General features: G+C 39.4%; 1 long non-coding RNA gene across 1 annotated transcript; it reads right to left on the bottom strand.

Moving 5' to 3' along the window:
- Positions 1-995: 995 nt before the first annotated feature.
- Positions 996-2919, bottom strand: LOC112842922 (uncharacterized). Its single transcript, XR_003214978.1, has 2 exons — positions 2877-2919; positions 996-2660 (listed from the first exon to the last, which is right to left on the bottom strand). It is a non-coding gene; the product is annotated as an uncharacterized LOC112842922 (long non-coding RNA).
- Positions 2920-12564: the final 9645 nt, after the last annotated feature.

Below are 12564 nucleotides of genomic sequence, written 5' to 3'. Positions count from 1 at the left end.
AACTGTCCTGACTGAACTTTTGCTGCGTCTAATATAAAGGATTCCTTTGTTTCAGGAGTCTGAATGAAATCAATTTAATCCAGTTGCGGCTCTCAGTCATATCGTAAAATGTGAAGGGAGTCTTCAGTAGAAAAGGTGAGGCTAATAGTTCATCTTCCATTACCCAACTTTGCCTTGACTGACACAGTGAACATTCACTTTATAATGCGGTGCTGTCACGGCCTTATTGTTCCCTCAAACAGCTGGGATACAGATGTCTGAAGTCTGTATTTGAACAAGGAGTCACCTTAACAGTAAGTGCTAGAGGAAAACTGTTTCTATGGCAATTTCACGGTACTACTAATTATATGTACATTCAAAAAGCTATACTGGACATATAAGAAATGTAACCCTGTGATACAGTAAATCAGAGTAGTCTGTAAATAGCTTCAATCAGCTCCACCTAAAGCAGCTGCATAATCAAAATCCTATAATCCAGGATATTCTGACAGGACCAAGTTTGGTTTCATAGTTACCACAGCAAAACTGGGTTTACAGGTGAACCACAATATTATGCTCCTGTAAATCATTTAATTTGCATGTGTTTACAGTTTTGGACATTGTTTTTATGATAAATAAAAGACAAGCAACAGATTTTTCCCCGGTCTGCAGCTATTTTTAACAAATCCATTCTATTTTTTTTTAACCATTTTTGCTATCATTTTTTAAAATATAATATAAGGCTTGTAATTACTTATGATTGTCATTATTATTATTATTATTATTATTATTAATTTATGCACAGTCATGTGTGAAGTTGTTATCTGAAAAACTGTGTGACGTCTGTAACAGTGACACTACACACAGAACAGTCCTTATATTGGTAAAAAGACAGATGAGCAATAGAACATCCATACGGCTGTCATGCAGATCTAAATAGTGAATATATATATAAAAAAATAAAGATGTAAAAAGTCAAGATTAAGCCATTTCAAAAATACAGACGATTTCCGATGTAATTTAAGGAAATATATTAATATATATTCGCAGAATTAGCATCAATTTAATATAATACACCTTGTTAAGCAAAGAAAAAAGTAACATGCAGTACGTAGTGATAGCAACAGGAGATTGCTCTCCAGTGCCAACTTGCTATCCATGGTAACAGCAGGTGTAAACAAAGGCAAAACACCAAGCAACTGGGTGACATCACAGTGGCAACTTCCATCTCTTCTATACAGTATATGGTTATTTTGTTCTAAACATCTGTAATAATAACTGAATCATCGAGTCGAAAGCTTAAACCAACAAATTAAACGATCCATTTAAGGTTTCAATTTATGTTTTCTTAAACCACTGATGGATGCTTGACTCCAGGCACTCTAAGAGTCACAAATCATAGCAGCTACAAACACATCTCAACTTTTAGTAGTCCCCTAAAACAGGATTTTTTTGTGTGTGTTTTTGTTGCGTCTCCTGCTTACTCTCATTATTACTGTGTTTGTAGATTGTAATTTCTCACTTTGTAGCATTATTCCTGAATGCTGCACAGGTTTTGTTCTAAAGCAGTCCTGAGAAGCTCGCAGCACCCAGATCCAAGCTGATACAGTGTACGCGGTGTTCCCGTCTGATTCAATTTACAAGGAACATGTGAGTGTCACTCGCAGGACACAAAGAAAAGTACATGAAGATAATGGCTTGAGAGTACACATGCTGTTATTTTAGTCCGAAGCTGCTCAAAATGTATCTGAAATTTTGACACAAATCACAGTGCGCACCATAAAATCTGATCCCCAATTAAAAACTTTATGAATGCTCAAATATCAATAACAGCACAAAATGCCAGCTGCACATCTGCTTTTTCTCTTGTTTAGACAGGCTCCCCCAATTCTTTCGATATTTTTTTTTAACACTAATCAAATGAGTAATTTAACTATCTGACTCTAAAAATATGATAAATATATGTCTTAAGGGAGTTGATTCATTAAACTACTTAGATATTTCGATTTAAAATAGCTATTATGGTTGCTAACATCTGGTGGTACCCATTAAAATCTTCTGTCCAGCTTTACTTATTAAAGAAAATAAGTATATATTCCCTGCTCCCCCTAAATGTTGAGATATTCCTTTAAGAAGTTTTTATTATGTGCTTCTCTGATCCTCCACATTTTTCCTTCTCATTGCTTCATACCTCTTGTGACTTGGACTGGATGACCACGGGAGCGAGCTCAGGTAAACAGCAGGGTGTTCCACAGTAAACATCGATTATGGACCCCAGAGGGCCTCAGTTGCCAAGGCTAATCTTGGCCTTTAAGCTGTGGGTCACTAAGTGTTCATTCGAGAGTGAATCATTCTTCTGTGGAAAATCAAAGTGGTTGCTGCTGCGCCGGCAGTCTGTCGTGCTGGTTTTGCAGAGTTGGTGGAGATATCACATTATGAGACCACACACACGCAGCACGCCATGCAGCAACAGGTCAGAGATGGAACTTGTTTAAACTAATACTCCAAATATCCTTTGTGACAAACAAATCCAACGGCACACTTTGAGGTGAGATTAATGGAGACCTGTGAGCGTGTGTGGAGATGCGATGGTGCCAGCAGGACTCGGCTTCCACGTTGTAAATACAAGTAGTCATCAATCCTCAGCTCCTCTTACATCCAAGGGCTGTCTGGATTTCTTTCTGGAAACAAACACATAAAGGCTTCTTTAATAAATGCTCCGTCTGTGGGTCTTTTAAAGTTTCGTGAAGGAGTTCCACTAGAGTGAAAACACTGAAACTGCAGGTGCTTTCCAAAACAACCATTCAGAGAGCAAACGATAAGAGCATTTCATCATTTGCCCTTTACTGATAAAGCTTTACATTATTAGCATAACTTAAATTGCAGTTGTTGCTTACACAAGTTCATGACTTGCCTCAGCTCCGAGGAGCGTTTTAGCTCCTCTCTTAATTCTGTTGTTTTGCTTTTATGATTTACTCATCAGATGGAGTCTTATTTTTTACGTCAGCATCATTTCCTGTTGCAACAGACGACTGCTTTCAGCCAAAATATCTCGAAATAACTCAAACTCTCAAACACCAAATCTCAGTCAGACAGTTAAAGTCCTGCTGGCAAACACAGGGGAACATTTAACCACAAAGAGACTGATGGTTTTTTTTATATTAAGAATCAGTGCACACAAAAATATAGTTAAAAAGAAATGCTGTGAGTATCGGGCTTACATGTTATCCACAGAGGAAAGAAAGTACTTACGGTGAATCTGAAAGTGTTTCATGTGCTTGGGAAAAATATGCTTCATGGTGTATTGTATTAACATTTAGGAAATATGTCAGAGTGAGTTAAAGCAGGTTTAAGGTGTGCTGATTCAAATACTTGTTAAGATTAAAGAAAGATATTAGGATATTAGTCTAATATGTACCATTTATAACCAAAGCCGACAGCAAAAACAAAGCAGTAGATCTCATTGTGAACTTATACTGGTATCTTCTGTTGTCTCTGAGTGTGGGATGCGTAATTCTTAAATACTATTTCTGAAGGGAACAGGCTTTGAGACAGCCAAGAAAATAAATATTATTTACTGACATATGCTAAATTCAAAATGTGGATAAAATAAATCTTGGTTGGGGTCAAAGTGATGTTTAACAGAAACATACAAAACACCAGATGAAACCTAAAAATATCCAAAGTGCATGGGTGCACTAAAAAGAAGATGATTTTCAAATAAGCTGAAGTTTGAAAAACAGCTTTGAGAAAATGAAAACACTCCATCATTTAATTCTGAGGTTTTACGCATCAGGATTTGATAAAAAAAAAATCATCTGGTTCTCAGTATGTCTTCAGATTTGGTAAATATAACCTCAGATGAACAACAACACGTGGCATATTAAACTGTGTCATTATTTATTTAACAAAAAGCAAGAGAAAATTCAAAAAGCACACCCCTGAGTCAGTAGCTTGCAGAACCATCTTTAGCTGCAGTAACTGTATGATTTTTGTCATTTGTCGTACCATTGTGGAGAGATGTTGGTCCAGAAATTGTCTTCTTTGCAGTGTTGCTTCTGTTCGTTGAGGTTTGCATGAATTTCAGTATTTCAGTCATGTCTTGACTTTGACTAGGCGACAGCAATGCCTGGACTCCTTGCTGCTGTGCTCGGGATCATCATCCTGTTGCATGAACCTCATATTTGACTCTAGAATACTTTGGTACACGGAGTAGTTTCTGGTTGACTCTGTGACTGCAAGGTGCTCAGGTCCTGTGGCTGCAAAACAAGCCCAAATTATCACCCCTCTACCACCGTGCTTGACAGCTGCCGTGAGGTGTTTGTGCTGATATGCTGTGTTTGGTTTTCCTTGAACATGGTGCTGTGCATATGGACATTAGTCCACTTTAGTCTCATGCGTCTAAAGGACATTGTCCCAGACGTCTTGTAGTTCATTCAGATGCAACTCTTTCAAACAAGCTACACTTTTTCAGACTTTTTCTGATTGTACTGTCATGAACTTTAACATACTAACTGAGGCCTGCAGAGTCTGAGTGTCAGTTTCTCTGAGCATTGCACAGTGTGGCCTTTGGGTGGATTTGCTGGGACATCCACTCCTGGGGAAAATGTCCGGCTGTCCTGAATGTTTTCCACTTGTGAATAAACTTTCTCGTTGTTGAATGACGCACTTCAAATTGTTTGGAACTGGCCTTCTCAGAATGACGGCACAGTCACTTTTTAAAGATCATTGCTGAGGTCGTTCCTCCTTAGCGACGTGTTAACACACCTGAATGCTGCAAACTAACAAACTGTCGAAAATTCTGCTTTTATAAAAAACGCTTGTTGATGTTCGACTGCGTTGTATTAGGAGCATCTGGCTGCTACTTCCCTTCCTAAGCTATGCAAGCAGTATGGGTGTATTTAGCTTGCTCCTGCATTTTGTCTTAGTTTTTGGTAAATAAAAAAAGGCATTTGCGATATGTCGTGCGTTGTTACTTGTCCAATGTTGCATTGACCTCTTTTTAAGACTTGCCAAAGACCAAATGATTTTTTTAATTATGTCCTGATATGTAAACCATTAGAATTGAAAGATGATGTTCTTTCTTTTTACCGTGACTGTAAAAGTTGGTTATTGGTAGCTTTGTTTGCCTCCTCCCAGAAACAGTGTTTGTTCAGTTATAACTCAGTGAGGTTTAATGCGTTTGTGCGATTGTTTCACATGTTCTCCGGGAGCTCTGGCTAAGTGTGAGGTGAAGCTGTGGCCACTCTGAGAATAATCAAAATGGGAAATTTGATTTTCCCCTGTTAATATGAAGTCGCCTGAGGGTGTGTGAATTTAATAGAACGCTTTGACCACCGCAGAGGTTAACTACTGCAGCAAGGACTTTAATATGATCTCACAGTACCCGAAATTGCATTTTCTCTGATAGGTGTGATTTTCAAAGTAGAAGGTAGAGCCACAGGTATTTTGAAAAGTGGAGTGAACAAAGTTAATAGATAAAAGTATTTTTAGTCAAGCAGCGAATGGCGTGCTCCTAGCAACTTCTGTTCACATCACTGCGTGCGTCAGCGGTGGCTGCTGAGTATGTCATCAAAGCAAATACGCAGTTAACTGCTGGTCCTATGGTCCTCATAATGCTTCATCCATTTTAATCACCGTATCATATTTACTTTCTGCACTGTCAGCTGCACTGTGAAGCTACTGAGCCATCCTGCAAAGAATTACATGTGATCAGGGATGTTTTCTCATTTGAAAAAGGCAGCGCATGCCAGCCGCTGCTGTGAGAGAAAAATGTTTTAGCAGATATTTTCTCAAAAAAACAAATGGCACTGCATGTTTAGTACGTTTCGACTTTGGTCAGAATAGTCGTTAGGGAGGTCTTGTGAAAGTTTATTTTGCACAGATTCGACCTCCCGTGCCACTCCTGACCTCTTACCCTCTCTTTACGCCTTCAGATTGCGAAGTAATGAGCAAAACTGAAATTCTTTTAATAGCAATACAGCCCTGAGGTAATTTCGCAATATAGTGTATGTACTGTACACAGCCTGCATAAATTGCAAGAATAAAACAAATCGAGATGTGTCTTTAGCCCATGCGATTCTTTTGACCTTCTCCTCCACTGCATGGGGGAATGCGATTTCTCAATCCACCTGGATCTCCTGGGCATCAGCTCATTCCGGTTAGACCTGCAGGAATGCAAGTGAATCAAGTCTGTCATCCCCAGTTATGAGTTATGTTATGATTGTATTAATGTTCTGCTCCCAGAAGATTAAAAAGTGTGCTTCAATCTTGTCTGCTGAAAACTTCCTAAAAAAACAACAAATAATGTTTTGGATTCACCCCAGCAGGAGAGCAAAACAACATGTTTTCATCAACGTTCAGACAAAGCTCAGACAAAATCCTCTCCCTTAGAGACAGGACTAGGAGTTCGGTCATTCGAGAGGGGCTCAGAGCTACTACTCATCCACAATGGCAGGAGTAGGAGTGAGGTGTTCTGGGCACGTCCTATTGGGTGGAGGTGTGAGTGTAGACGCAGGACACACTGGAGACATTATATCTCTTGGCTGGCCTGAGAAGGCCTCGGTGTTCTCCCAGATAAACTGGAGGAGGTGACTTGGGAGAGGTAGACCGAGCCCTGCATAAAAGATGAATGGGTGTTGATGGGTGTTTTCATCAATATTAGAAATTTGGAGAATGGCTTTCATTTAATGAGTGACCACTGGATACAGTACGAACAGTGTTACAGCCAGGGGCTTAATCTTATTATGTTTCTTCCTCTTTGTCTTTTGTCCATGTTATCACACCTCGGAGAGAAAACTAATCCAGGCAGCGGACACTGAGTTGTCCTGAGAGTCTGTCACCTGCAGGTGTCAAATGTAGTGTCGAGACAGGAGGCCCAAACAACCATGATGAAATGTCTCATGTACAGAACTACCCCCTTTCACACCTCCCCGCTCTGCTGTGCAGAGGACTTGTTTACCTCTCGCTCAGGTTACACTTGTGGTGAGTCTTGTGAAACCAAAGAGATGACTTGGAATTCTATGCTTTGACCCTGGTGTGAAAGAGGCTGTTCACATGATTTGTTTCTTTCTTTTCCTTCCTTCCTCTCCCTGTTCTCAGTAGTCTCTGACAGACTTTTTCTGGTAATTAGATAAAATGTAAAAATCTGCAATAACTAACGCATTTTTTAGAGAAATCCCACTATCAATACTCCAGGGTACCTCGGCTGTATGTTGTGCATGGTATCATATTTCAGCTCGCGCTCCTCAAACTGGGTTTACCACTTAGGTGTATAACCCGACCTTGAATGGTGGGAATTTGAGCCCGAGCTGACACAAAGGAAACAGAGCACATATCATTCAGAAACACAGCGGCCTCTGAGCAAAGGCTTATTACAGCATGTTTACAACATAATAAACCATCCGCCAGTGAGCGCACAGTAGCAGACAAATGAGCAGCAGATTAAACATTTTTAAGGTTCATATGACTACACCTGTAAAAACAACAATAACAGCACCTGGCAGCTACTTCACAGACCAATGAAAACAGATGGACTGCTTTGAATATATGTCAATGTGTACACGATGTACTATATCCACGGCGGCCACATCAAAAAGTCAACGGTTTTCAGGTCAAGCAGTACTCTCCGAAAGAAAGCAGTGATGTAACAATAAGCATTACACTGTCTGATATAATTGCATTAAATATGATTTGAAACTGCAGTGGGCTCAACGCTATGAAATGGGCCATTCCTCATATTCCACACCGTTGGACAACAAACTTCATGGAGCACAAGTTGAATTTTTTTGGTCAGCTTTGGCTTCATTGAGGTTTTTGGCTGCCGGGATCCAATTCCTCAACATGCTATGATTTCCTCGGATCTTATGGACCTCATTTAGACTTCTGCGGTGATGCAAATCAAGCTGAAATGGTTATTATTCTGTCGCTTAGAAACAGGGAACTCGTAAAATCAGTGCAAGAGAAATAGAAGCCTCCAGGCTGCAACTCTAATAATTGTTTGCTAAACACAAAAGTAGACAAGTAGACTAAGGCTGAGGATGGAGACGAGAGAGTCAGATGGTGTAAAATATAAGGCTAGTGGTGAAAAAGCTGTTAGTTTAGCATACGGAATGAATTTCTGGAGAAAGAGCTTTGCATTACCAGAAGCTTATTGATCTTATTAACTGGTAACCGTATTGTATCTCATTTCAGTCCACAAAAGATTTCAGCATAATGATGGCAATTTACCTTCAGCTTTTAGTCAGAGACAGATTGAATGTTTCCTGGTCTCTGTGCTGACGGCAGTATCCCCCCTGCTGTATATTAACTGTTTCCACAGATCAAAGGCTAACGGGGAACTGAGGGACAGCCAAGTTAGGTGTCTCTCCTATTCCCATCTCCAAGCTTGCAAACTGCTATGCATATTTCATAGCATATCTCATCTGCAGATGTTTGGATCTTATAATGATAAAAGCCAGTTTCAATAGTATTTGTTACTTTTATCATCATTATAGAAGATGAAAAAGCAGCTTATTTCCGCTGCTCCCTAGTTCACAGGGGGTCGCCACAGCAGGCAGCTCCACATATTTGATTTGGCAGATTTTTCCTGACACAAGACCAAAGAGGTTTATTTCTGCTAGTGAGCATAGAACCAGGGATCTGTTGCTTGTTAGGTAAATATGTACACCACTACATTATGGACCAACTTTTGTGATCTTACTTTGCTAATGCAAATGTTCATTGATGCATACGAGCTCATGTTGTTTAGAAGCCAGTGTCGCATGAAAGCTGTTGCACAGGATGAAGACCAAAGCATGAGCTTTTCCGGTAATCTAACAAGTGTAAAGACAATTGCCGACAACAGCTGCAGCGGTGAAATTAAAGGCGAGCCAGGCTAAGTAGAAGAAGACATGGCCTTGTTATACAGTCATATCTCGATTATATATCTGATAGTGAATAAAATGTCAATGAGTGCAATAAACGAAGTGTTACGGATGTTATGACTCATATGTATATATTTATATATACGACTCAGCCAGTTATTCAAATCTACTCAATCTGTTACGTTGGGTGTGCATTGAAGTATATCCTGTTGTGACCTGTGACATATCAGAGTAGTAGAAAGATTGCCACCCCATGTGGGTCCACCTTTAAAGATGTTACCGATAATAAAGTAATAAAGTCAGAAACACTAGTCATTTTTTTCCCCTCAAAACAAGTCGACAAAGAAAACACAGTGGCATTTGGTGAGTGTGCAGTACTCAAAGTACTGAAGCATCAAACGCTTTAGTGGATGATTAAAAACAGAACATCTGCTCTGAGCGAATGACACTCCCATTTTTTTTATGTTTTGCACCAGCATTCCTGAAACTAAGCGCACATACAGTGTATTTTATAGTTGTCAGACACAAACCGAACCACGTAAATTTCCCACTGAGCCCCGCAGAGAGGCAGACACTGCAATGCTGAGCTATATGAGTTTTTTCCCGAGTGGCAGTTAAAACGTTTGGAGCAACGTTATGCAAATGTTAGGTTGTAATAACCTCCTCAAAATAATTTTGATGGTACATTGGCACGTAATAGGAAGCATGGCTCAGCTTTCTTCCCTTTCCAACTGCCCTCTTAACATCTGGTCTTACTCTGTGCATCTGTGGAGAAGGTACGATTTCCCCTGCAAAAGTGCATAACACATCACAGCACTGCATCACATACCACTTGCTATGTGTTATGCTGTTACGAGTGCAGATAAAATATGGATTCAGCCTCCAGCCTGAGTTTGAAAAGTGAAGCCAATGCTTGAAATATTCTTAACCAGGATTCTTTCTAATGGCCCTTAGGGGGCAACTTTTGTGGTTATGCAATGACTGAATGATAAATTGCAATAAGAAACACATGATTTATCCTAAAACTTGAGAAATACCTCAAGCAGACCATGAAATGCAATCTGTAACAAACTAGCCTAATTAAATGAAAATCATTGCTTTTCTGTTGACCTCAGTAAACATTTGCCCAATTAGTTTATGATTCTCTAAAATCTCTGTTTACAAAGAATTAGGTTTCTCAGGTAAATTGTGAGAACAGAGTATACTTTAGAGCTTGGCTACTTTATGACTGAAACATAAGGCCCTGAGGCCAGAATCGGCCTGCCAAAGACTCCAATCCCACCCACTGGAAAATATGAAGGAAGACATAGATCTTGTACTTCTGAAGGCCTCCCCCATGGCCATTCATACTCCACTACAGTAATTAAGTAATAGATAAACAGTTAGATACACAAAAGTTGCTGGGTTTTTTTTTTTTTTTTTTTTTTTTTACTATAAACTATTTCTATTAATAGATTTCCTTCATTTCATCTCTCTGTTGTGTAGAGAAACTGAGATGTACTGTTGAAATTGCACTTATTTTGTCTTCTATGAAGATGTCTCAGGGATCCAATGTGTAGTTAAACTTCTTTACACTGACAGAAAGGGGAGTTTCACTGCTCTGGCCCACTTAAAGTCAAAGCAGCCCGCGATGTAAAAGAGTTTGACATCTCTGATTTAGGGAGTTCAGTGTTTGGTTTTGTTAGTAATTGGGCCACATTCTGTTTTTAGCCTCTTTTCCCCTAACCAAAATTAGCATCACAGTTGCTATCAAAGCATATTGAGGCTACAGCTTGATAACCAAGTGAGCTAACCAACGCTAGCACCATTCTCTCGTACAGTGATCTTTATATCTCTTCAAAACACTAAAATGGCAAATCCCAAACTCGAAGTGTGCGCGTTTGCATGAGTCTGAGATTTGGCACAAGTTGTCAACGAAGCCATGCTAGCGCAGTTCAGATTTAAAGCAAAGCCAAAGCTAGCTTTGGAAATAATGGATATAATCTAACTTTATCAATTAATTTAAGCTATATAACACTAAGCTGTTTGTTGCTGTTCACAAAAAAGATTGCTTGTTCATAGTCAAGTCAAGTGGCTTTTATTGTTCTTTCAACCATGTACAGTGGTACAGTACAGAGTGAAATGAGACAATGTTCCTCTGAGACCCTGGTGCTACATGTGACATATAACAGACACAGGACTACATAAAGTGCAGTGTGCAAAAATTGCAAAAAAACAAGACAAGACAGTGCAACACTAGACAGAACAGGACAATACAGGCACAAGACAGTGCAATGGAAATGTGCAAAATACTGAGTGTTGTGCAAAAAGTAACTTGGTGTCTGAAGGTGTGTGTGTGTGTGTTTGTGTGTATGTGTGTGATACTGCAGATAAGTGCTTGGTAGTGACATCTATGAAGGTGTGTGTGTATGTGTCATTTCAGTCACTTAGTGTTCGGGAGTCTGACGGCTTGGGAGTAAGATACTGGTAGGATTTGTGTTTGGGCCTGACAACCTGTCCCGGTCGCAGCCCCCCCCCCCAAAATCCTGAATTGGATAAGGGGACAAGAAAATGGATTTATTTTCGATTTTCCTAAGAAATTATGTTTTTGAAGCATTGACTTCTCAGAGCCCACCAGAATTAAATGCACCACAATCCCTTAATGATCAGCGAGGCCACTTGTTGCTTCAGTAGAAAAATTTATATATATTGCTTTAATGTTGTTATCTGTCTGAAATTAACAGAGGTTGCACATTAACCACATAATACCTCCACTGCAGAAACAGCATTGTACTCTTTGTTCCCTCACCTGTTTTCATTGGATAGATGTTTTCCTTTTATTATGTGTCATAGATCATAAGCTGTTGTAGAGAGAAGGGGGGGGGAAACTCATATTCCAAACATGCTTTAACAAAAAGAGTCTCTGCAGCTGTTCTCTTATGAGTTGGCACTGCAGCCAGAGAAGGAAGAAAAAAATCTCACAGTAAAATCCTGCAGATGTGTTTTTTTATATTCTTCTTATATATATGTATTTTTTGTTGTTGTTGCTTAACCACAAGTATTCGGAAAAATAACTCTCAGATTACACATTAATCGATATTGGAAGGGGTAATAAACAACAGCTCTAACAGTGAACTTGTCCACAATGTGAATGCTCCTAGGCTGTTATCCTGGATACATTCAGTGACAAGATACTCGATAACCTGCATGTTACCAGCATGCAGAAATGTTGTATGATCATGTTCATGTTCATGTAAGGTCCGGGGCATATCTGTAGCATAATCATGCATGGAATGCTTTCCGTCTAGTTACCAGCAGGCATTAGAAGCTGAGAGTGAATTTCACTGGAAACGAGAACAAGGGTGTGGCTGTCCGCAACGTAACATACAAGTGGAAATGTCCAACATGTTTCCCGCATACTGAGAACGTTCTAGAAGTCCTGTAATGCCTACTTGAGTAGTTGAATTCTCGGCAATCAAATCACAATAAATAATTAAGAAAATAAGAAAATGATAATAATTAAAGTTCATAAATAATTGTGTGTGTGTTTACTTTCAAGACAGGACTGAGGGAAGCACAATTTCTCTTAAAAAAGCAAAAGCGCTCCCTGCCCGAGTTTGTTCTGCAGCCTGAAGACAACAGGAAATAAAATCCCTCTGTATAAATATTTCCACTAATCCTGGGATAAAGATATATGAACACTATCTTATTCACAAATTCTCTTTGTTTGGCCCTACATTTT

This window comes from Oreochromis niloticus, linkage group LG18 (assembly GCF_001858045.2).
Source record: "Oreochromis niloticus isolate F11D_XX linkage group LG18, O_niloticus_UMD_NMBU, whole genome shotgun sequence".
NCBI classification, from domain to species: domain Eukaryota; kingdom Metazoa; phylum Chordata; class Actinopteri; order Cichliformes; family Cichlidae; genus Oreochromis; species Oreochromis niloticus.
The sequence above is the reverse complement of the archived record's forward strand: the minus strand, read 5'-3'. Positions and strand labels throughout refer to the sequence as shown.